At 39.9% G+C, this 22,247-nt stretch overlaps 1 long non-coding RNA gene across 1 annotated transcript in view; it reads right to left on the bottom strand.

The window, feature by feature from the left end:
- The window catches only part of LOC116751633, a 30,817-nt gene extending 12,674 nt beyond the window's left edge, over positions 1 to 18,143 (bottom strand). The window contains exons 1-2 of the long non-coding RNA XR_004349308.1: positions 18,133 to 18,143; positions 3,622 to 3,637 (exon numbers count right to left, since the gene is read on the bottom strand). This is a non-coding gene — a long non-coding RNA (uncharacterized LOC116751633). The remainder of the gene's footprint in view (positions 1 to 3,621; positions 3,638 to 18,132) is intronic.
- Between the last annotated feature and the right edge of the window lie 4,104 nt (positions 18,144 to 22,247).

Raw genomic sequence — 22,247 nt, 5'->3', positions numbered from 1 at the left:
TTTTGGTGGGTCTCGGTGTCCTCCCATTGATGACTGTCCAGCAGCTAGTTGTGATTCTGGTGTTCTCGCAAGAGGGAGTGAGAGCACGTCCTTCTACTCCGCCATCTTGGTTCAGGGCCGAAAATCTGAGTAATTTTTGATTAACGAGGATTTAAGTTGGGTAGTTGGCTTCCACTCTGTATATATTAATACTCTTATTAACTGATTTTTTGGGGAGGATGGATACATTTATTAGGTAATGGAAAATTCCTACAAATGAATTCCTTTTTTTCTTACTTCCCTTGGGCCCCACCCCCAGCACAGCATTGCTCTAGGCTTGAACACGGGTGTTCTCTGTTCATTTGTTTGATCTTTAGTTCATTCATTCACCCATCTATCCATCTATCCAATATATAGATTTATTTAACTCATACTATACTAATGGAATAGAATCCATCTTAAGGAATACACAGTTTATTTTGGGCCTTCTAAGAGATGATGTCCATCCTTTTGGGGTTTTATCTATTAGTAATTGTGAAAGCAATTCTAAATTTGTTGATTGAAAAGAATGCAAATGGCCGGCTGATGGGAAACCTCTTAGTCAACACCCAGTGGTCTTTGGACTTGATTGTGGAAAGAGATTTTTCTTTTCCTTTTTTTATTGTTTGATGTATTATGCAAAGAACTGTGAGTTTGTGCCATCAATTAAGCCATCACTTACGTACTTGCCAAAATGGCCTTCCTGGGGACAGCTCAGTCAACTAATTAGAGTCAGCACCTTTATCCAGGGAGCTGCACGGTGGCCTACACTTTTGTAGTTGGGTGTAGGTCTCCAGGACTTTTCCTTCATCTCTCACCCATGAGTAAATTACAACCAGAAAGTGAATAAGAAAGAATGGCTTATGATGAAGGTAAAGCAAGGTTGGATAACAAGCCCCAGCCATTCACAGCCATGGAGTGGTCCATTCTGAATGACTTTCAGCTCTCGGTTACCTTCAGGTCTAGCTTCCATTCTAGTGATCATGTTGCCAGCCACTCTAGCAGTTTCAGTAGGTGACTCCCAGGTACTGCTTCTGATCAGTACATTTCAAAAGAAGAGTAGGATGATCCCAAGGGTGCCACCTTAGTCTCTGGGCCCCATCCTGTGTACCTGCAAATAGAATAACTCCTCTTTGTGGTTAGGTCTAGAAAGTGAAGGAGTATTATCTTCCTTTTTGGAATGTCCTCCTTTTTTTGAAAGTAGCCTTTTTTTGCTTTTTAATCCTTTGGTAACTTACTTATGGTAGAATCACTGAGAGAGGAATATGGGAGGTTATATAATTCATTGCTTTCTCATGTCCTCAAGTTGTGATGCAATTAATCCATGTAGGAATTAAAGCCATCGATTGCAAGTGGTTTATTGAACATCTCAACTCAGAGGAATTCAAATATGAAGTGGTTTATTTTTCTCCTATCACTTTTTTAAAACACCCTCTCTTGAATCACGTTTTCTTTTGTATCCTTAGTAACAACTTGGGCAGATTCGATGTCCTCAGTCATTTTCAGATATTGAAAAGTCCAGTCTTATCTGGTCTATGTTGGAACTTTAGTCTCACATCCAATTTTGTGCTACACAAAATTGCTGCACAGCCAGCCAGGCCTCAGCTTGAGGTATTTGTACTGGCAGTGAAGGGGGCACCATCTCTCTCTTCTTCCTTCCTTTTGTGCTTTTAGCTCCTCCTGGGCTGGACAAGATGAGAGAGATCTTAGAAGAGAGCCAAAGTCTTTTGATTTCACTGCTGCTGTTGTGGTCCTTCCCTGGGTGTCCACGACTGCTGTGTGGCTCGTATCCATGTGCCGGTTCTCTTTGGGGTAGGTGAGTGAGTCCTTTGAGGAGCATAGCCAGAGGCATCTTCAATGCAGAGTTCCCTGACCTGGGCCCAGAAAGGGAGGGAAAAGCCCGAGCATTCACCCCAAGGCAGTATGGTACAACTCCAAAGATTCTAGTCTTCTGTTCTTGTGGATCAATAGTTCTCCAAGCTGGCTGCCTATTAGAATCACCTGGGAAGCCATTAAAAGAATATTAGTGTCTGGGCCCAGCCACAGAGATTCTGACTTCACTGGTTAGGCTCAGGCATGGGTATTTTTGAAAAGTTCTCCAACTTATTTTAATGTGCAGCCATGTTTGAGAACCACCGTATAGTAGGCATGGAGGGGTGCTGTTAGCTGCACTCACTAGTAAGTGCCGTAGGATGTGGCTGGTGGCTCCTTTGGTGGCTCTCTTTAGAATGTGGGATGTATAAAGTACCTATTGCTTTGTGGCTCTGTGACCTTAGCTAAAATTCATGATCAACAGGGAAATTCCATTCATCATTCTGACATTTTTGTAAGTCTCCCTGGCTCTCTTGCTGTCTTGGCAGCTCCTCCTGTAAAGAGAAGTTACATAGAAAGAGCTGCAGGTCGCCTTTTACTAACAAGGGTAGAGAGGCTCTGACAGGTAAATTCTGTGAGATTGTACCTCACTTCAGCAACTTCTGGATCACCCTGGAGGGATCATCAGCTCATAACACAATTCTACTTTTCCAACTAGATTAACGAATGTTTTCCTCATGAAACCACAGGCATATTCAAGTGACATTTTATTTCCTCTCATTCCATTTCCCCTTTCTCTAACACATTTTACTAGTAACTTCATTGTGAAAATAGTATCTTTGTTACTGAGATTTTCATCAGTTCCTGCTACTGAGGCTATGCATGAAGCCATTATCCTTTTGTCTTTTGACACAACAGTAATTGTTTCCATAGCAACAAACTATAGCATCACAAACTGAGACAATGGCTTCAGGTGAGGAATAAATAACAGGAGCCAATGAACTTAGGGAGACCAGTATACTGTTCCAAATGCAATGACAGCCACTCTGAAAAACACGATTCAGTGCTGAAGCAGAATCATCCCTAAATAGATATTTTGATTTTTTCCATGAATCATCAGTGACTTTAAATGTAGCTCCTGTTGACAATAAATTCACAGTTTTTGGTATGAATTATGCCAAAAAGGAAATAAATGACTTGCCAAAATTAAATATATGTGGTTCAAGATGGGAACAAAGTGTGAAAAGCAGAGGGCTTGCTGGTGACTGGGGACACTGGGGCTGTGAAGTTATACCCTGATCACTGGTATATAAGAAAGTCAGCAAGGGCTCACCGGCATTATTTGGGTAGAGTGTGAAGTTCTCTTCCTCTCCATCTTTCCTCCCAAGGGACAATTCTGGAGTCTCACAGTTCTAACTAGAAAGAATTGGGTCTATGCTTTTTTGGTCAAAAAACAAAGCCAAAAACTGGAAAAATTGAACCTTAGTGGGAAAAAGCACTGACAAAGGCTCAAGGGATCTGAGGTCCTTTTTTTTTTCCTGCCATTAATGAGTTTTGTGGTTTAGGGAAACTAACTTAACCTTACTGGGCTCTAGTTTCTTACTTGTAAAATAAGATGATGAGCCAGGCAATCTCTACTTATGCTTCTTCACAGCTTGATTGCTCTATGAATTTCTGTCTTGTTCCTTCTCCATCTCTCACCATTATGCAAGAGAATCATGATCTAGTTGAGTTTTTACTCTTCTTCTTCACCCTCTTCCCAAGTATTGGCCCTTTGGAGATTCTCATTACCAGATAAGAAGAGCAACTGAGCAGATAAATTTTAATTCTGGATTATCTATGATTTGGTGATGGAAATGGCTAATTATTAATGAAAATATATGCTTTCCTTTTCATTACATAGAATTTATCAGTGCCCTTGCTCTTAAGTGAGGCTCTGTGACTCAATTCTTCTGCTAGAATGTAAGAAGATTAATGGGTGCCACAGTTGAGCCGAGGTGGAAAGGAAGCAGGGTGCCTCCTCTATGTTGTCTTCCCAGTTCTGTTTGCTGGATGTCAATGCCCAGAGCAGCCTTGGAGGCAAGTTGAAAACAGCTGGACTTCTGTCAGCCTGGGTTCCTGAATGACTATGTGGAATAGAGTATGATGCACACCAGGGAAATCCATATGTTTTTTCCTACTGTGTCAAGTCATGAATATTGGGGGTTTTGTTTCTCACAATAACTAGTGCTACCCTGACCAATATAATTTGAAACATTATGATTTTTCTTCTCCTCTCAACAACTCTTGAGAGAAGCCTTTTTATTTCGAAGGTGAATATCACCATGATGTCTGTCTGGTGATCTGGTGAAACTGTCTAAGAGGGTTTATTGATACAAAGTTTTATGTTTGAAGGTTGGGCAGCAGTGATTCATTTTCTGGAGATACACAGTTAGATTCCCTGAGATTGGTATAGGAATGGGGTGGTAGTTTAGGAAGTGGAGGAGATCTAATTCCACCAGAATGTACCTCCCGTGCCCCCTATTGCCAGAGAAGGCAGAACCTGGATTGTAATGGTACATGGGCAACCATAGACACTAGAAATTGACAGCCTTTGAATGGACCACCGGAACATGGGGTCTCGGTTTTATAGACTCTGTAAGCTCTAGTGTTTTTCTGTTTTAAAATTTTTGATCTCTTCTTATAAGGCATTGCTGACATCTGATTGATCTTGTTCTTCTTGTCAACCTTGGCCAGTTGGAGCTTGAATTGGGTTCAATTTGACTTAGAAAAAGAAAGAAATGTGACATTTCTTGTACTCTGGTGTCATCGGTACCAGTTATAAATGGACTGATAATCCCTGTGGATGCTATATATAGGTGTATGCATAACTCATGGCATTCAATGGTAGAAAGCTGTCGTCTTCAAGGTAGCTTAAGTGTCTCACAAGCTAAGCAAACACTATCATTTTTGTTTTGTGGATCAGCTCAGGACACATTAAAATCCATATATATGATGCTTCTTTCACTTTATCTCCAAATCCCTAGCCCCATTTAGTATATGCCATAGATTGCAAACTCATTTAAACATCAGTTTAAGAAAAATAGTAAAATAAATTGACTGATACTGTATGAGAACAAAGATTGCACAATACTCACAAAATCAGACAGAAATACCTTTCAAGGTTACTCATATTCCTACTACCATTTCAGCTTGCCTAATTAGGCATCAACCATACCTAGAAAATATTCCGTGCAAAAATATTAGAAAAATGTGCATCTTACATGTTAAGTAGGGGAATAAAACTCCTGAGACTTAACTGTCCTTCTGTTTTAAATAGATAGTGTTGATGAAAAGAAGAGCTATTATGTTGGAAGAAGGGGGTATCAGGGATAATCGGTAGAAATAGAAAGTGTAAAGTTAGTGGATTTAGGGATACTGGTATGGATACCATGATCTTATATATGAAAAGATACTCCAGAGAAAACAGGTACAGTGATTTTCATTCTTTTAAGTGCAATAATGAAGTCATTAAGGGTGTACTGTGCTCCCAAAGAGCAGAGGGTATAGCTGAATGTGCCTCACATCTGTTGGCCTAGAAATCGTCCTCTTATTTTATACCAATGGATTTATATTGAGGGGGAAAAAACAACATTAAAAGGCAGTCAAAAGTAATTAGAAGTGGCGCTGCATGTAGTCTATCTAGTTCCATTTTGGAAAAAGATCTGGGCAGAAGGGTTGGATGGGTTTGTAGATAGATGAAGAAGGAGGTCATTCAGGGAAGAGATTTTGAGTTGTGTATCAAAGGGTTAACTTTTGCTCAACATGCTTAGGAGAGCTGTTGAGTACTGCTGTCCTGTCGCTCCTTTCACTGATTCTTGTGTCACTGCGGGTCATAAATCATGTAGCTTCATATCCACGTTAACTCCCTGCTTTGGCATGGAAAGAACAATGACTACAAAGGGGACAGAAGCTTCCTCTTGGTGCTCTGTGGGAGTTGGCCTGTTTCTAACAATCTAGGCAGCCTGTTGATTCTATTGTTTCACTTATTTTTACCATGGAGGTAAGGCATGTTAAAACAGGCAAAGGACAACTTGTATTGGTTTTCAAAGTGTAAAGATGCCAGCTCCTCACTAAGCAAGTATTTAACTTAACTTTTGTATTCCAGTGGCATCTAGTACAGTTCCAGGCGTATAATATGCATTCGATAACTTTGAGTGAATGAATATGTGGCTGAATGGACAAAAGAAGTACAGACATACCTTGAAGATATGGCAGGTTTGGGTCCAGACCACTGCAATAAAGTGAATATGGCAATAAAACAAGTCACATGAATTTTTTGGTTTCCCAGTGCCTATAAAAGTTATGTTTACACTATTCTATAGTCTATTGTGTGCAATAACATTATGCCTAAAAATGCTAAAAGTACTTTATTGCTAAAAAATGCTAATCATTCTCTGAGTCTTCAGTGAATCATAATATCTCTCCTAGTGGAGGGTCTTGCCTCAATGTTAACGGCAGTCCTCCTCTTCAATTCTTTATCCGGTCCCTAACTTTTGAAAAAAAAATGGGTCAGTTGTCCCTTAGATTTCTGGATTTTTCTTTTTGCTTCCTGTGGTGTCAATTAACTTGGACCTGTATTACTTGACTTCCTTCATTGATTCTATTCAGTTTCAACTTTCAGGGCAAGAATATTTCATAGGTTGTGCTCTGTGATCCATGTTATAAAATGTCAGAAAGTGTATAATATCTGGATGCACCTATTTTTAGTAATTCCAAGATTGTTCACTAGATTCAGGTGATGATAGCTCAATTCCTCCTTTGTAAATTCCCCATCAACCTTTTATTTAATAGTTTCATCCACTGATTACTGTTGACTAATTCATTTGATGAGGGAATGAAAAGTGGTGACTTTCTAATTCTACCATCCTTTCCATGTTTACTCTACGGAATTTGGGGGGAAAAAACACTTTTCCTTATCAAATTAAGCTATTTGGTTACTAAGAAAAATAGCTCATAGAGGAAAAAAGGATAAATGCTTATTTCTTTCCTTCTGACAGTTTTTAGACCAAGGAGTTGATGTCCTCTACACTCCCAACGATGTTTAATAAGTTAGGTTTGGAGACTGTTCTGCTCTACTCTCTCTTGTGTCTGCTCTCTCTTTCTCTCTAACATTATGACCTCAAGGGTTTTGAGATAATTATAGACATACATACCTCAGAGATATAGTGGGTTTGATTCCAGAGCACTGCTATAAAGTGAATATCACAATAAAGTGAGTCACACAAAATTTTGTTTCCCAGTGCATATAAAAGTTATGTTTATACTATGCTGTAGTCTATTAAGTGTGTAATAGCATTATGTCTAAAAAAGAAATGTGTATATGTTAATTAAAAAGTACTTTCTTGCTAAAAAATGCTAAATATCATCTGAACCCTGAGTGAGTCGTAATCTTTCTTGCTGGTGGAGGGTCTTGCCTCAGTGTTGGTGGCTGCTGAAGTTTCAGGTGACTGTGGCACTTTCTTAAAATAGACAGCAATGAAGTGTGCCGCATCGACTAACTGGTCCTTTCATGAACAATTTCTCTGTAGCACGCAATGCTGGTTGATAGCGTTTTACCCACAGTAGAACTTCTTTCAAAATTGGAGTCAGTCCTCTCAAACCCTTCCACTGCTTTATCAGCTAAGTTTATGTAATATTCTAAATCTTTTGTTGTTGTTTCAACAATCTTCACAGCATCTTCACCAGGAGTAATTTTCATGTCAAGAAACCACTTTTTTTACTCCCATAAGAAGCAACTCCTCATCTGTTCAAGTTTTAATTGCAGCAATGCAGTTACATCTTCAGGCTCCACTTCTAATTCTAGTTTTCTTACTGTTTCCACCACATTGGCAGTGACTTCCTTCACTGAAGTCTTGAGCCCTGCTGTCATCCATGAAAGCTGGAATTAACTTCTTCCAAACTCCTGTTAATATTGATATTTTGACCTCTTCCCATGAATCACAAATATTCTTGATGGCATCTAGTATGGTGACTCCTTTCCAGAAGGGTTTTCAATTTACTTTGCCCAGATCTGTCAAAGGAATCACTATCTATGGCAGCTATAGCCTTATGAAATGTATTTCTTAAATAATAAGACTTGAAAGTCGAAATTGCTCCATGATCCATGGGCTGCAGAATGGATGTTGTGTTAGCAGGCATGAAAACAACATTAAACTTGCACATCTCCATCAAAGCTTTTGGGTGACCAGGTACATTGTCAATGAGCAGTGATATTTTGAAAGGAATCTTTTTTTCCTGAATAGTAGATCTCAACAGTGGGCTTAAAATATTCAGTAAACCATGTTGTCAACAGAGGTGCTGTCATCCAGGCTTTGTTGTTCCATTTAGAGAGCACAGGCAGAGTAGACTGAGCATAATTCTTAAGGGCCCTAGGATTTTCAGAATGGGAAATGAGCAGTGGCTTCAACTTAAGGTCATCAGCTGCATTAGCCCCTAACAAGAGAGTCAGTTTCTCCTTTGAAGCTTTGAAGCCAAGCTTTAGCTTCTCCTCTTTAGCTCTGAAAGTCCTACATGGAACCTTCTTCCAGTATAACGCTATTAGGTTTACACTGAAAATCTGTTTAGTGTAGCCGCCTTCTTTAATTATCTTAGCTAGATCTCCTGAGCAACTTGCTGCAGCTTCTACATCAGCATTTGCTATTTCACCTGGCACTTCTATGTTATGGATACAGCTTCTTTCCTTAAATCTCACAAGGCAGCCTCTGCTAGCTTTAAACTTTTCTTCTGCACCTTCCTCACCTCTCTCAGCCATCATAGAATTGGAGATGTTTAGGGCTTTAATCTGGATTAGGCTTTGGTTTAAGGGAATGTTGTGCCTGATTTGATTTTCTATCCAGACCACAAAAACTTTCTCCATATCAGTAATAGGACTGTTTTGCTTTCTTTTTTTTTTTTTTTTATCTTTTTTATTTTTGCAGTACACGGGCCTCTCACTGTTGCAGCCTCTCCCGTTGTGGAGCACAGGCTCCAGACGCGCAGGCTCAGCAGCCATGGCTCACGGGCCCAGCCGCTCCGTGGCATGTGGGATCTTCCCGAACCGGGGCACAAACACGCGTCCCCTGCATCGGCAGGCGGACTCTCAACCACTGCGCCACCAGGGAAGCCCTGTTTTGCTTTCTTATCTTTTGTGTATTCACTGAAGTAGCAGTTTTAACTTCCTTCAAGAACTTTTCCTTTGCGTTCACAACTTGGCTAACTGATTGGCACAGGGGTTCTAGCTTTCAGCCTATCTCAGCTTTAAACATGCCTTCTTTGCTGAGCTTAATTATTTCTAGCTTTTGATTTAAAGTGAGAGACATGTGATTCTTCCTTCCACCTGAACACTTAGAGGCCATTGTAGGGTTATTAATTGGCCTAATTTCTATATTGTCGTGTCTCAGGGAATAGGGAGGCCTGAGGACAGGGAGAGAGACAGGGGAACAGCCAGTTGGCGGAGCAGTCAGAACACACACATTTACCGATTAAGTTTTCTGTCTTAAGTGGGCAAGGTTTGTGCACTCCAAAACAATTACAATAGTAATATCAAAGATCGCTGATCACAGATCACCATAACAAATATAATAATAATGAAAAACTTTGAATATTGTGAGAATTACCAAAGTGTGACACAGAGACCTGAAGTGAGGAAATGTTATTGAAAAAATGGCACCAATAGACTTGCTTGATGCAAGTTGCCACAAACCTTCAGTTTGAAAAAACAGGCCATATCTGTGAATAAAGCAAAGTGCAATAAGTGGAGGTATGCCTGTATCTGGGGGAAAGGTCGAATCTATTTTTTATGTGCTTTAAGAGATACAAAATCTCTCTGTGTCTAGATGTAAACTTGACATTGAAAAAGAATTTCTTAAGGTAAAATCATAAAATCAACTTTGTTGTCTCACAGTAGCCTGTGCATAAGCATCCTGTGGGGCCATTTTACTTTGACTTTTTTTTTTTTTTTAGCTCATTTTCATGTTTAATAACAATTACTGAAGAGAAATGCTTACATTAATCTTTTAAGTTTAGTTCAATCATACCTCAGTTAAAGATCATCTCCTAATCCTTTCTCTTCTCTTCTTTTTTTTTTTTAAACATCTTTATTGGGGTATAATTGCTTTACAATGGTGTGTTAGTTTCTGCTTTATAACAAAGTGAATCAGCTATACATATACATATGTTCCCATATGTCTTCCCTCTTGCGTCTCCCTCCCTCCCACTCTCCCCATCCCACACTTCCAGGCTGTCACAAAGCACCGAGCTAATATCCCTGTGCCTTGCGGCTGCTTCCCCCCAGCTATCTACCTTACTACGTTTGTTAGTGTGTATATGTCCATGACTCTCTCTCGCCCTGTCAAAACTCACCCTTCCCCCTCCCCATATCCTCAAGTCCGTTCTCCAGTAGGTCTGCGTCTTTATTCCTATCTTACCCCTAGGTTCTTCATGACATTTTTTTCCCTTAAATTCCATATATATGTGTTAGCATACGGTATTTGTCTTTTTCTTTCTGACTTACTTCACTCTGTATGACAGACTCTAGGTCTATCCATCTCATTACAAATAGCTCAATTTCATTTCTTTTTAAGGCTGAGTAATATTCCATTGTGTATATGTGCCACATCTTCTTTATCCATTCATCCGATGATGGGCGCTTAGGTTGTTTCCATGTCCTGGCTATTGTAAATAGAGCTGCAATGAACATTTTGGTACATGACTCTTTTTGAATTTTGGTTTTCTCAGGGTATATGCCAAGTAGTGGGATTGCTGGGTCATATGGTAATTCTATTTGTAGTTTTTTAAGGAACCTCCATACTGTTCTCCACAGTGGCTGAACCAATTCACATTCCCACCAGCAGTGCAAGAGTGTCCCCTTTTCTCCACACCCTCTCCAGCATTTATTGTTTCTAGATTTTTTGATGATGGCCATTCTGACTGGTGTGAGATGATATCTCATTGTAGTTTTGATTTGCATTTCTCTAATGATTAATGATGTTGAGCATTCTTTCATGTGTTTGTTGGCATTCTGTATATCTTCTTTGGAGAAATGTCTATTTAGGTCTTCTGCCCATTTTTGGATGGGGTTGTTTGTTTTTTTGTTATTGAGCTGCATGAGCTGCTTGTAAATTTTGGAGATTAATCCTTTGTCAGTTGCTTCATTTGCAAATGTTTTCTCCCATTCTGAGGGTTGTCTTTTGGTCTTGGTTATGGTTTCCTTTGCTGTGCAAAAGCTTTGAAGTTTCATTAGGTCCCATTTGTTTATTTTTGTTTTTATTTCCATTACTCTAGGAGGTGGGTCAGAAAGGATCTTGCTGTGATTTATGTCATAGAGTGTTCTTCCTATGTTTTCTTCTAAGAGTTTGATAGTTTCTGGCCTTACATTTAGGTCTTTAATCCATTTTGAGCTTATTTTTGTGTATGGTGTTAGGGAGTGATCTAATCTCATACTTTTACATGTACCTGTCCAGTTTTCCCAGCACCATTTATTGAAGAGGCTGTCCTTTCTCCACTGTACATTCCTGCCTCCTTTATCAAAGATAAGGTGTCCATATGTGCGTGGGTTTATCTCTGGGCTTTCTATCCTGTTCCACTGATCTATCTTTCTGTTTTTGTGCCAGTACCATACTGTCTTGATTACTGTTGCTCTGTAATATAGTCTAAAGTCAGGGAGCCTTATTCCTCCAGCTCCTTTTTTCATTCTCAAGATTGCTTTGGCTATTCGGGGTCTTTTGTGTTTCCATACAAATTGCGAAATTTTTTATTCTAGTTCTGTGAAAAATGCCAGTGGTAGTTTGATAGGGATTGCATTGAATCTGTAGATTGCTTTGGGTAGTAGAGTCATTTTCACAATGTTGATTCTTCCCATCCAAGAACATGGTATATCTCTCCATCTATTTGTATCATCTTTAATTTCTTTCATCAGTGTCTTATAATTTTCTGCATACAGGTCTTTCGTCTCCTTAGGTAGGTTTATTCCTAGATATTTTATTCTTTTTGTTGCAATGGTAAATGGGAGTGTTTTCTTGATTTCACTTTCAGATTTTTCATCATTAGTATATAGGAATGCCAGAGATTTCTGTGCATTAATTTTGTATCCTGCTACTTTACCAAATTCATTGATTAGCTCTAGTAGTTTTCTGGTAGCATCTTTAGGATTCTCTATGTATAGTATCATGTCATCTGCAAACAGTGACAGCTTTACTTCTTCTTTTCCGATTTGGATTCCTTTTATTTCCTTTTCTTCTCTGATTGCTGTGGCTAAAACTTCCAAAACTATGTTGAATAAGAGTGGTGAGAGTGGGCAACCTTGTCTTGTTCCTGATCTTAGTGGAAATGCTTTCAGTTTTTCACCATTGAGGATGATGTTTGCTGTGGGCTTGTCATATATGGCTTTTATTATGTTTAGGAAAGTTCCCTCTATGCCTACTTTCTGGAGGGTTTTTATCATAAATGGGTGTTGAATTTTGTCGAAAGCTTTCTCTGCATCTATTGAGATGATCATATGGTTTTTCTCCTTCAATATGTTAATATGGTTTATCACATTGATAGATTTGCGTATATTGAAGAATCCTTGCATTTCTGGAATAAACCCCACTTGATCATGGTGTATGATCCTTTTAATGTGCTTTTGGATTCTGTTTGCTAGTATTTTGTTGAGGATTTTTGCATCTATGTTCATCAGTGATATTGGCCTGTAGTTTTCTTTCTTTGTGACATCCTTGTCTGGTTTTGGTATCAAGGTGATGGTGGCTTCGTAGAAGGAATTTGGGAGTGTTCCTCCCTCTGCTATATTTTGGAAGAGTTTGAGAAGGATAGGTGTTAGCTCTTCTCTAAACGTTTGATAGAATTCACCTGTGAAGCCATCTGGTCCTGGGCTTTTGTTTGTTGGAAGGTTTTTAATCACAGTTTCAATTTCAGTGCTTGTGATTGGTCTGTTCATATTTTCTATTTCTTCCTGATTCAGTCTTGGCAGGTTGTGCATTTCTAAGAATTTGTCCATTTCTTCCAGATTGTCCATTTTATTGGCATAGAGTTGCTTGTAGTAATCTCTCATGATTTTTTTTATTTCTGCAGTGTCAGTTGTTACTTCTCCTTTTTCATTTCTAATTCTATTGATTTGAGTCTTCTCCCTTTTTTTCTTGATGAGTCTGGCTAGTGGTTTATCTATTTTGTTTATCTTCTCAAAGAACCAGCTTTTAGTTTTATTGATCTTTGCTATTGTTTCCTTCATTTCTTTTTCATTTATTTCTGATCTGATTTTTATGATTTCTTTCCTTCTGCTAGCTTTGGGGTTTTTTTGTTCTTCTTTCTCTAATTGCTTGAGGTGCAAGGTTAGGTTGTTTATTCGAGATGTTTCCTGCTTCTTAAGGTGGGCTTGTATTGCTATAAATTTCCCCCTTAGAAGTGCTTTTGCTGCATCCCATAGGTTTTGGGTCGTTGTGTCTCCATTGTCATTTGTTTCTAGGTATTTTTTTATTTCCTCTTTGATTTCTTCAGTGATCACTTCATTATTAAGTAGTGTATTGTTTAGCCTCCATGTGTTTGTATTTTTTACAGATCTTTTCCTGTAATTGATATCTAGTCTCATGGCGTTGTGGTCGGAAAAGATACTAGATACAATTTCAGTTTTCTTAAATTTACCAAGGCTTGATTTGTGACCCAAGATATTATCTATCCTGGAGAATGTTCCATGAGCACTTGAGAAAAATGTGTATTTTGTTGTTTTTGGATGGAGTGTCCTATAAATATCAATTAAGTCCATCTTGTTTAATGTATCATTTAAAGCTTGTGTTTCCTTATTTATTTTCATTTTGGATGATCTGTCCATGGGTGAAAGTGGGGTGTTAAAGTCCCCTACTATGAATGTGTTACTGTTGATCTCCCCTTTTATGGTTGTTAGTATTTGCCTTATGTATTGAGGTGCTCCTATGTTGGGTGCATAAATATTTACAATTGTTATATCTTCTTCTTGGATCGATCCCTTGATCATTATGTAGTGTCCTTCTTTGTCCCTTTTAATAGTCCTTATTTTAAAGTCTATTTTGTCTGATATGAGAATTGCTACTCCAGCTTTCTTTTGGTTTCCATTTGCATGGAATATCTTTTTCCATCCCCTTACTTTCAGTCTGTATGTGTCTCTAGTTCTGAAGTGGGTCTCTTGTAGACAGCATATATAAGGGTCTTGTTTCTGTATCCATTCAGCCAATCTGTGTCTTTTGGTGGGAGCATTTAGTCCATTTACATTTAAGGTAATTATCGATATGTATGTTCCTATTTCCATTTTATATATTGTTTTGGGTTCGCTACTATAGGTCATTTCCTTCTCTTGTGTTTCGTGTCTAGAGAAGTTCCTTTAGCATTTGTTGTAAAGCTGGTTTGGTGGTGCTGAACTCTCTCAGCTTTTGCTTGTCTGTAAAGGTTTTAATTTCTCCATCAGATGTGAATGAGATCCTTGCTGGGTAGAGTAGTCTTGGTTGCAGGCTATTCTCCTTCATCACTTTCAGTATGTCCTGCCACTCCCTTCTGGCTTGTAGGGTTTCTGCTGAGAGATCAGCTGTTAACCTTATGGGGATTCCCTTGTGTGTTATTTGTTGTTTTTCCCTTGCTGCTTTTAATATGCTTTCTTTGTATTTAATTTTTGACAGTTTGATTAATATGTGTCTTGGCGTGTTTCTCCTTGTATTTATCCTATATGGGACCCTCTGTGCTTCCTGGACTTGATTAACTATTTCCTTTCCCATATTAGGGAAGTTTTCAACTATAATCTCTTCAAATATTTTCTCAGTCCCTTTCTTTCTTTCTTCTTCTTCTGGAACCCCTATAATTCGAATGTTGGTGCGTTTCATGTTGTCCCAGAGGTCTCTGAGACTGTCCTCAGTTCTTTTCATTCTTTTTTCTTTATTCTGCTCTGCAGTAGTTATTTCCACTACTTTATCTTCCAGGTCACTTATCCGTTCTTCTGCCTCAGTTATTCTGCTATTGATCCTATCTAGAGTGATTTTAATTTCAGTTATTGCATTGTTCATCGTTGCTTGTTTCATCTTTAGTTCTTGTAGGTCCTTGTTAACTGTTTCTTGCATTTTGTCCATTCTACTTCCAAGATTTCGGATCATCCTTACTATCATTATTCTGAATTCTTTTTCAGGTAGATTGACTATTTCCTCTTCATTTGTTAGGTCTGGTGGGTTTTTATCTTGCTCCTTCATCTGCTGTGTGTTTTTCTGTCTTCTCATTTTGCTTATCTTACTGTGTTTGGGGTCTCCTTTTTGCAGGCTGCACTTTCGTAGTTCCCGTTGTTTTTGATGTCTGTCTCCAGTGGCTAAGGTTGTTTCAGTGGGTTGTGTAGGCTTCCTGGTGGAGGGGACTAGTGCCTGTGTTGTGCTGGATGAGGCTGGATCTTGTCTCTCTAGTGGGCAGGTTCACGTCTGGTGGTGTGTTTTGGGGTGTCTGTGGCCTTATTATGATTTTAGGCAGCCTCTCTGCTAATGGGTGGGGTTGTGTTCCTGTTTTGCTAGTTGTTTGGCATAGGTTGTCCAGCACTGTGGCTTGCTGGTCGTTGAGTGAAGCTGGGTGCTGGTGTTAAGATGGAGGTCTCTGGGAGATTTCCACCGTTTAATATTATGTGGAGCTGGGAGGTCTCTTGTTGACCAGTGTCCTGAAGTTGGCTCTCCTACCTCAGAGGCAGAGCCCTGACTCCTGGCTGGAGCACCAAGAGCCTTTCATCCACACAGCTCAGAATAAAAGGGAGAAAAAGTAGGGAGAATTAGTAGAAGTATGAGTAAAGAAAGAAGGAAAGGAGGAAAGGAAGGAAGGAAGAAAGAAGCAAAGAAGGAAAGAAAGGAGGGAGGGAGGGAGGGAGGAAGGAAGGAAGGAGGGAAAGAAGGAAAAAAGACAGAAAGAAAGATGATACAGTAAAAATAAAATAAAGTATAATATAGTTATTGAATTAAAAAATATTTAGAAAAAAAAAGGGACGGATAGAACCTTAGGACAAATGTTGGAAGCAAAGCTATACAGAGAAAATCTTACACAGAAGCATACACATACACCTTCACAAAAAGAGGTAAAGGGGGAAAAATCATAAATCCTGCTCCCTGAGACTACCTCCTCAATTTGGGGTGATTCGTTGTCTAAAGGAGGGAAGGAAGGAAGGAAAGAAAGAAAGAACGAAGGTAAAGTATAATAAAGTTATTACAATTAAACTTAATTATTAAGAAAAAGAATTTTTAAAAAAAAGTCATGGACGGATAGAGCCCTAGGACAAATGGTGGAAGCAAGAGTATACAGACAGGATCTCACACAGAAGCATACACGTACACATTCACAAAAAGAGGAAAAGGGAAAAAAATCATAGATCTCGCTCCTAAATTCCACCTCTTCAATTTGGGATCATTCCTTGTCTATTCAGGTATTCCACAGATGCAGGGTATATCAAGTTGATTGTGGAGCTTTAATCCGCTGCTTCTGTGGCTGCTGGGAGAGATTTCCCTTTCTCTTCTTTGTTCTCACAGCTCACAGGAGCTCAGCTTTGGATTTGGCCCTGCCTCTGCGTGTAGGTCGCTGGAGGGCGTCTGTTTTTTCGCTCAGACAGGACTGGGTTAAAGGAGCCGCTGATTCGGGGCCTCCGGCTCACTCAGGCCGGGGGTTGGGGGATGGGGGAAGGAGGGGCACTGCGTGCGGGGCCGGCCTGCGGCGGCAGAGGCAGCGTGACGTTGCGGCAGAGGCCGGCGTGACGTTGCACCAGCCTGAGGCCCGCCGTGCGTTGTCCCGGGGAAGTTGTCCCTGGATCCCGGGAACCTGGCAGTGGCGGGCTGCACAGGCTCCGCGGAAGAGGGGTGTGGAGAGTGACCTGTGCTCGCACACAGGCCCCTTGGTGGCGGCAGCAGCAGCCTTAGCGTCTCCCGCCCGGCTCTTGGGTCCGCGGTTTTAGCCGCGGCTCGCGCCCGTCTCTGGAGTTCCTTTAAGCAGCGCTCTTAAACCCCTCTCCTCGCGCACCAGGAAACAAAGAGGGAAGAAAAAGTCTCTTGCCTCTTCGGCCGGTGCAGGCTTTTCCCCGAACTCCCTCCCGGCTAGTCGTGGTGCACTAACCCCTTCAGGCTATGTTCAAGCCGCCAACCCCAGTCCTCTCCCTGAGCTCCGTCCAAAACCAAAACCCGAGCCTCAGCTCGCAGCCCCGCCCGCCCCGGCGGGTGAGCAGACAAGCCTCTCGGGTTGGTGAGTGCTGGTCGGCACCGATCGTCTGTGCAGGAATCTCCCCGCTTTGCCCTCCGCACCTGTCGCTGTGCACTACTCCGCGGTCCCGAAACTCCCCCCTCTGCCTCCCGCAGTCTCCGCCCGCGGAGGGGCTTCCTAGTGTGTGGAAACTTTTCCTCCTTCACAGCTCCCTCCCACTGGTGCAGGTGCCGTCCTTATTCTTTTGTCTCTGTTTTTTCTTTTGCCCTACCCAGTTACGTGGGGAGTTTCTTGCCTTTTGGGAGGTCTGAGGTCTTCTGCCAGCCTTCAGTAGGAGTTCTGTAGGAGTTGTTCCACGTGTGGATGTATTTCTGGTGTATCCGTGGGGAGGAAGGCGATCTCCACGTCTTACTCTTCCGCCATCTTCAAGGTCCCCCTTACTTTGACTTTTTGAATGAAAATTTTAGATCTATTCCATAGCCTATCTGTTCATTCTTATGAATAGGAAGTCTCTGGCCTCTTGAGCATGACTTGTACGTAAATGTTCTTAATGTCATTGTTTGTAATAGCCCCAAACTGGAAACTTCATCCATATCCATTAATAAGTGAAAGGAAAAACAAATTGTAGTATATCTATACAATGGAATACTATTCAGCAGTCAAAAGCAATAGGCTATTGGTGTATACAACATGGATGGATCACAATATAGATATGCTGAGTAAAAGAAGCCAGACAAAAATTAGTATATACCATATGATTCCATTTATATAAAACTCTATAAAATGCGAACAATCTTTAGTGACAGAAAGCAGAGCAGCAGTTGACAGGGAGGAATGAGAAGGAGAGGTTTGTAACCCTATAGAGGGTTACAAAGAAATTTTATGGGGTGATGGACATGTCCACCATCTTGATTGAGGTGACAGTTTCATGGGTATGTACATAGGTCAACTTTATCCAATTATACACTTTAAATATGTGCAAGTTATTGTACAATAATTATACCTTAGTAAATTCATTAACAACAAGAGCCCTCGGTTCAATGTCGTGACTCACTCCTGGAGTCTGGAGTCCTCAGCAGGCCTGGTGTGTGTGTGGCCTTTAGCCCTCATCTGCACACGTCTGCACTGGGAGAATGGGGAGACAGAAAGCAGGGTGTTGTGGTTTCCAAGCAGGCTGCCCCTCAAGTTTTCAAAGTGGAGGGAGTGGCAGCCCTGCTGGGGAAACCTGGATGCCTGGTTTTCCTTAGACAGAGACGGATGAGCAGAGTGTGCCAGAAATCCAGGGGGATTTGACACATGGGCAATGGTGGAAGTGCTGCTGGTGTGTTGATCTGGAGAAGAGGGGTGAAGGGAACCACAGCGCACAGTTTTTACTGACTCTGTGCTTCCCGGAGGTGAGAACCAGGACAAAAAAAAAAAAATCCTGCAAAGAAGCAAAGATCAAAATTTAGTTTAATCAAAAATTAATTCTGCAGTCTCTTTGTGTTGGGGTGAAAGTGCTCTTTTGGTTTATGTAAGATTCAGTCAGTTTTTTTCCCTCCTGTATTATTGAGATATAATTGACATTCAGGACTGTGTAAGTTTAAGGTGTACAGCATGCTAATTTGATTTACATACATCATGGAATGATTATCACAATAAGTTTAGTGAATGTTCATCATCTCATATAGATATAAAATTAAATGAAAAAATATTTTTTCCTTTTGATGAGAACTCTTAGGATTTACTCTTAGCAACTTTCATATATAACACAGAACAGTGTTAATTATATTTCTCATGTTGTACATCACTAGTACTTATTTATCTTATAACTGGAAGTTTGTACATTTTGACTACCTTCCTCCAATTCCCTCTTCCCCCACTCTCTCTGGTAACCACAAATATGATCTCTTTCTCTATGAGTTTGTTTGTTTTTGAAATATAATTGACCTACAACACTATACTAGTTCCTGGTACACAACATAGTGATTTGGTATTTAGTCAGTTTCTTTTACTTCCCCTTTGTTCTGCCTTTTTTCTCTTCTTCTGAGTGCATTCTGGTGATATTTGAACTGTTTATTTTTAAAAGGTTATTTCTGGTATCTAAACAAATTTGAGGACCAAATTTCTGACTTGTTTATTTATATGTTAAATACCAAAATTTTTGTGCCAATTACAGTGACCATAGTTTCTTTTCAGAGTCTTTGAGAGATGTTGACATGAAATAATATCTCAGCACTTCTTAGAGGACCTACAGAAGGTAGGTCCTTCCAGAAGACACTACACGCTCTGTAGTGTTAACAGAGACTTGTGAACATAAATAAGTAGCTATTCTGTTGTGACGTACTAATTTTAGATGGGGGGAAAAGCTTTCAACATTCTTAGGGGAAGGAAACCTTAAAACTTCCCATCTGAAATAAACAAGTGTGTGATTTATGGATTTGGGACAGTGTGATAATATATTTGTATATGAGAGGAATAGCCTTTTTTGTGGATATTTCATTGGATTAATTGGTTTTAAAAATATTTACTGAGCATCTATTATCTCGCAGGCATCGTGGTGGGGCTGTGGGCACAGATATGATCAGGTCACTGCCCTTAGGTTATTCTGGTATATTTGTGTGTCCTTGGATTTTTAGCTGGAGACAGGAGACATTTCATTTCATATTTTAAATTCTTGGGGGTATGTATTTGAAAGGAATATGGAAGTAGGATACATATTTTCCCTAAGTGAGAAAGTTGAAACAGAAGGATAGACACAGCTTTAAGAGTTTCATTCTCTCTCCACCCACCGTGGCTTGCTGGGTCACCTTGCATAGGCTTTATTTTCTCAAAACCCCTTTCCCCCAACAGCCTTGTAATGGGATCTCATAATTGTTTGCACAGTGTTCTGAAATCTTCAGAAGCAAGCTGCTGTAATTGTAAAATGATATTCAAGAGACAAAGGATTTGAGGCGTGTTAGTTTTTCTTTTCCTAATGCAAGTATCTGTTATTTTTCTCAGTGAGGGTAACCAAACAATGGAAGCTGCCAAATGTTTATGACAGAAATCTCTTGCTTTGAGATTTGGATCCTGTGTGGGAGGATTTTTGATTATTTATAATTGTTTACTTTTAGCAGGTGACCTGATTTTTTTCTTTCTACCTTATAATTACTTACTTTATAGTTACGGTGTTGAAAGCATGAAGCTAATATTCTTAAGGGTTTTCATCTGTCTCGTTTCTAGTTTCCTTCCCCCAGCAAAACAATCAGAGCAGTAGCCACTTTCAGTAGCCATTTTCAGGAGCACAGCCACTTCGGGTGGGTTCAGCATGCGTCAGTGAGGTGAATAACAACCACCACAAAACATAATGCACACATAGGCAGGCGAGGTAATTGTGTGTGTGTGTGTGTGTGTGTGTGAGAGAGAGAGAGAGAGAGAGAGAGAGAGAGACAGAGAGAGACAGAGAGAGACAGAGAGAGAGAGAGATTTCACCAGAAATCTTATGGGTTGATTCAGAATGCATTTTGGAAGTTTATGTGTAATATTCTTAGATTAATTATAACTCTGTACCAGTGATCTTGGCAGCCACTTTGTTTCCCATTGTGTTTTTTTTGTTTTAATATCTTTATTGGAGTATAATTGCTTTACACTGGTGTGTTAGTTTCTGCTGTATAACAAAGTGAATCAGCTACCCATATACATACATCCCCATATCTCTTCCCTCTTGTGTATATCCCTCCTACACTCCCTATCCCACCCCTCTAGGTGGTCACAAAGCACTGAGCTGATCTCCCTGTGCTATGTGACTACTTCCCACTAGCTATCTATTTTACATTTGGTAGTGTATATATGTCCATGCCACTCTCTCACTTCATTCCAGCTTACCCTTCCCCCTCCCCGTGTCCTCAAGTCCATTTTCTATATCTGCATCTTTATTCCTGTCCTGCCCCTAGGTTTTTCAGAACCATTTTTTTTTTAGATTCCATATATACGTGTTAGCATATGATATTTGTCTTTCTGACTTACTTCACTCTTTATGACAGACTCCATGTCCATCCACCTCACTACAAATAACTCAATTTTGTTTCTTTTTATGGCTGTGTAATATTCCATTGTATATATGTGCCACATCTTCTTTATCCATTCATCTGTTGATGGACACTTAGGTTGCTTCCATGTCCTGGCTGTTGTAAATAGAGCTGCAATGAACATTGTGGTACATGACTCTTTGTGAATTATGGTTTTCTCAGGGTATATGCCCAGTAGTGGAATAGCTGGGTCATATGGTAATTCTATTTTTAGTTTCTTAAGGAATCTCCATACTGTTCTCCATAGTGGCTGTATCAATTTAGATTCCCACCAACAGTGCAAGAGGGTTCCCTTTTCTCCACACCCTCTCCAGCATTTATTGTTTCTAGATTTTTTGATGATGGCCATTCTGACTGGGGTGAGGTGATACCTCATTGTAGTTTTGATTTACATTTCTGTAATGATTATTGATGTTGAACATCCTTTCATACGTTTTTTGGCAATCTGTATATCTTCTTTGGAGAAATGTCTATTTAGGTCTTCTGCCCATTTTTGGATTGGGTTGTTTGTTTTTGCTTTTTTGATATTGAACTGCATGAGCTGCTTATAAATTTTGGAGATTAATCCTTTGTCAGTTGCTTCATTTGCAAATATTTTCTCCCATTCTGAGGGTTGTGTTTTGGTCTTGTTTATGGTTTCCTTTGCTGTGCAAAAGATTTTAAGTTTCATTAGGTCCCATTTAAAATTTTTTATTTCCATTTCTCTAGGAGGTGGGTCAAAAAGGATCTTGCTGTGATTTATGTCATAGAGTTTTCTGCCTATGCTTTTCTCTAAGAGTTTTATAGTGTCTCGCCTTACATTTAGGTCTTTAATCCATTTTGAGTTTATTTTTGTGTATGGTGTTAGGGAGTGTTCTAATTTCATTCTTTAACATGTAGCTGTCCAATTTTCCCAGCACCACTTACTGCAGAGGCTGTCTTTTCTCCATTGTATATTCTTGCCTCCTTTATCAAAGATAAGGTGACCATATGTGTATGGGTTTATCTCTGGGCTTTCTATCCTGTTCCATTGATCTATATTTCTGTTTTTGTGCCAGTACCATACTGTCTTGATTACTGTAGCTATTTAGTATAGTCTGAAGTCAGGGAGCCTGATTCCTCCAGCTCCATTTTTCTTTCTCAAGATTGTTCTGGCTATTCGGGGTCTTTTGTGTTCCATACAAATTGTGAAATTTTTTGTTC

Source organism: Phocoena sinus, chromosome 3 (assembly GCF_008692025.1).
Source record: "Phocoena sinus isolate mPhoSin1 chromosome 3, mPhoSin1.pri, whole genome shotgun sequence".
Lineage (NCBI taxonomy): Eukaryota > Metazoa > Chordata > Mammalia > Artiodactyla > Phocoenidae > Phocoena > Phocoena sinus.
This window is presented reverse-complemented; position numbering and strand designations above follow the sequence as displayed.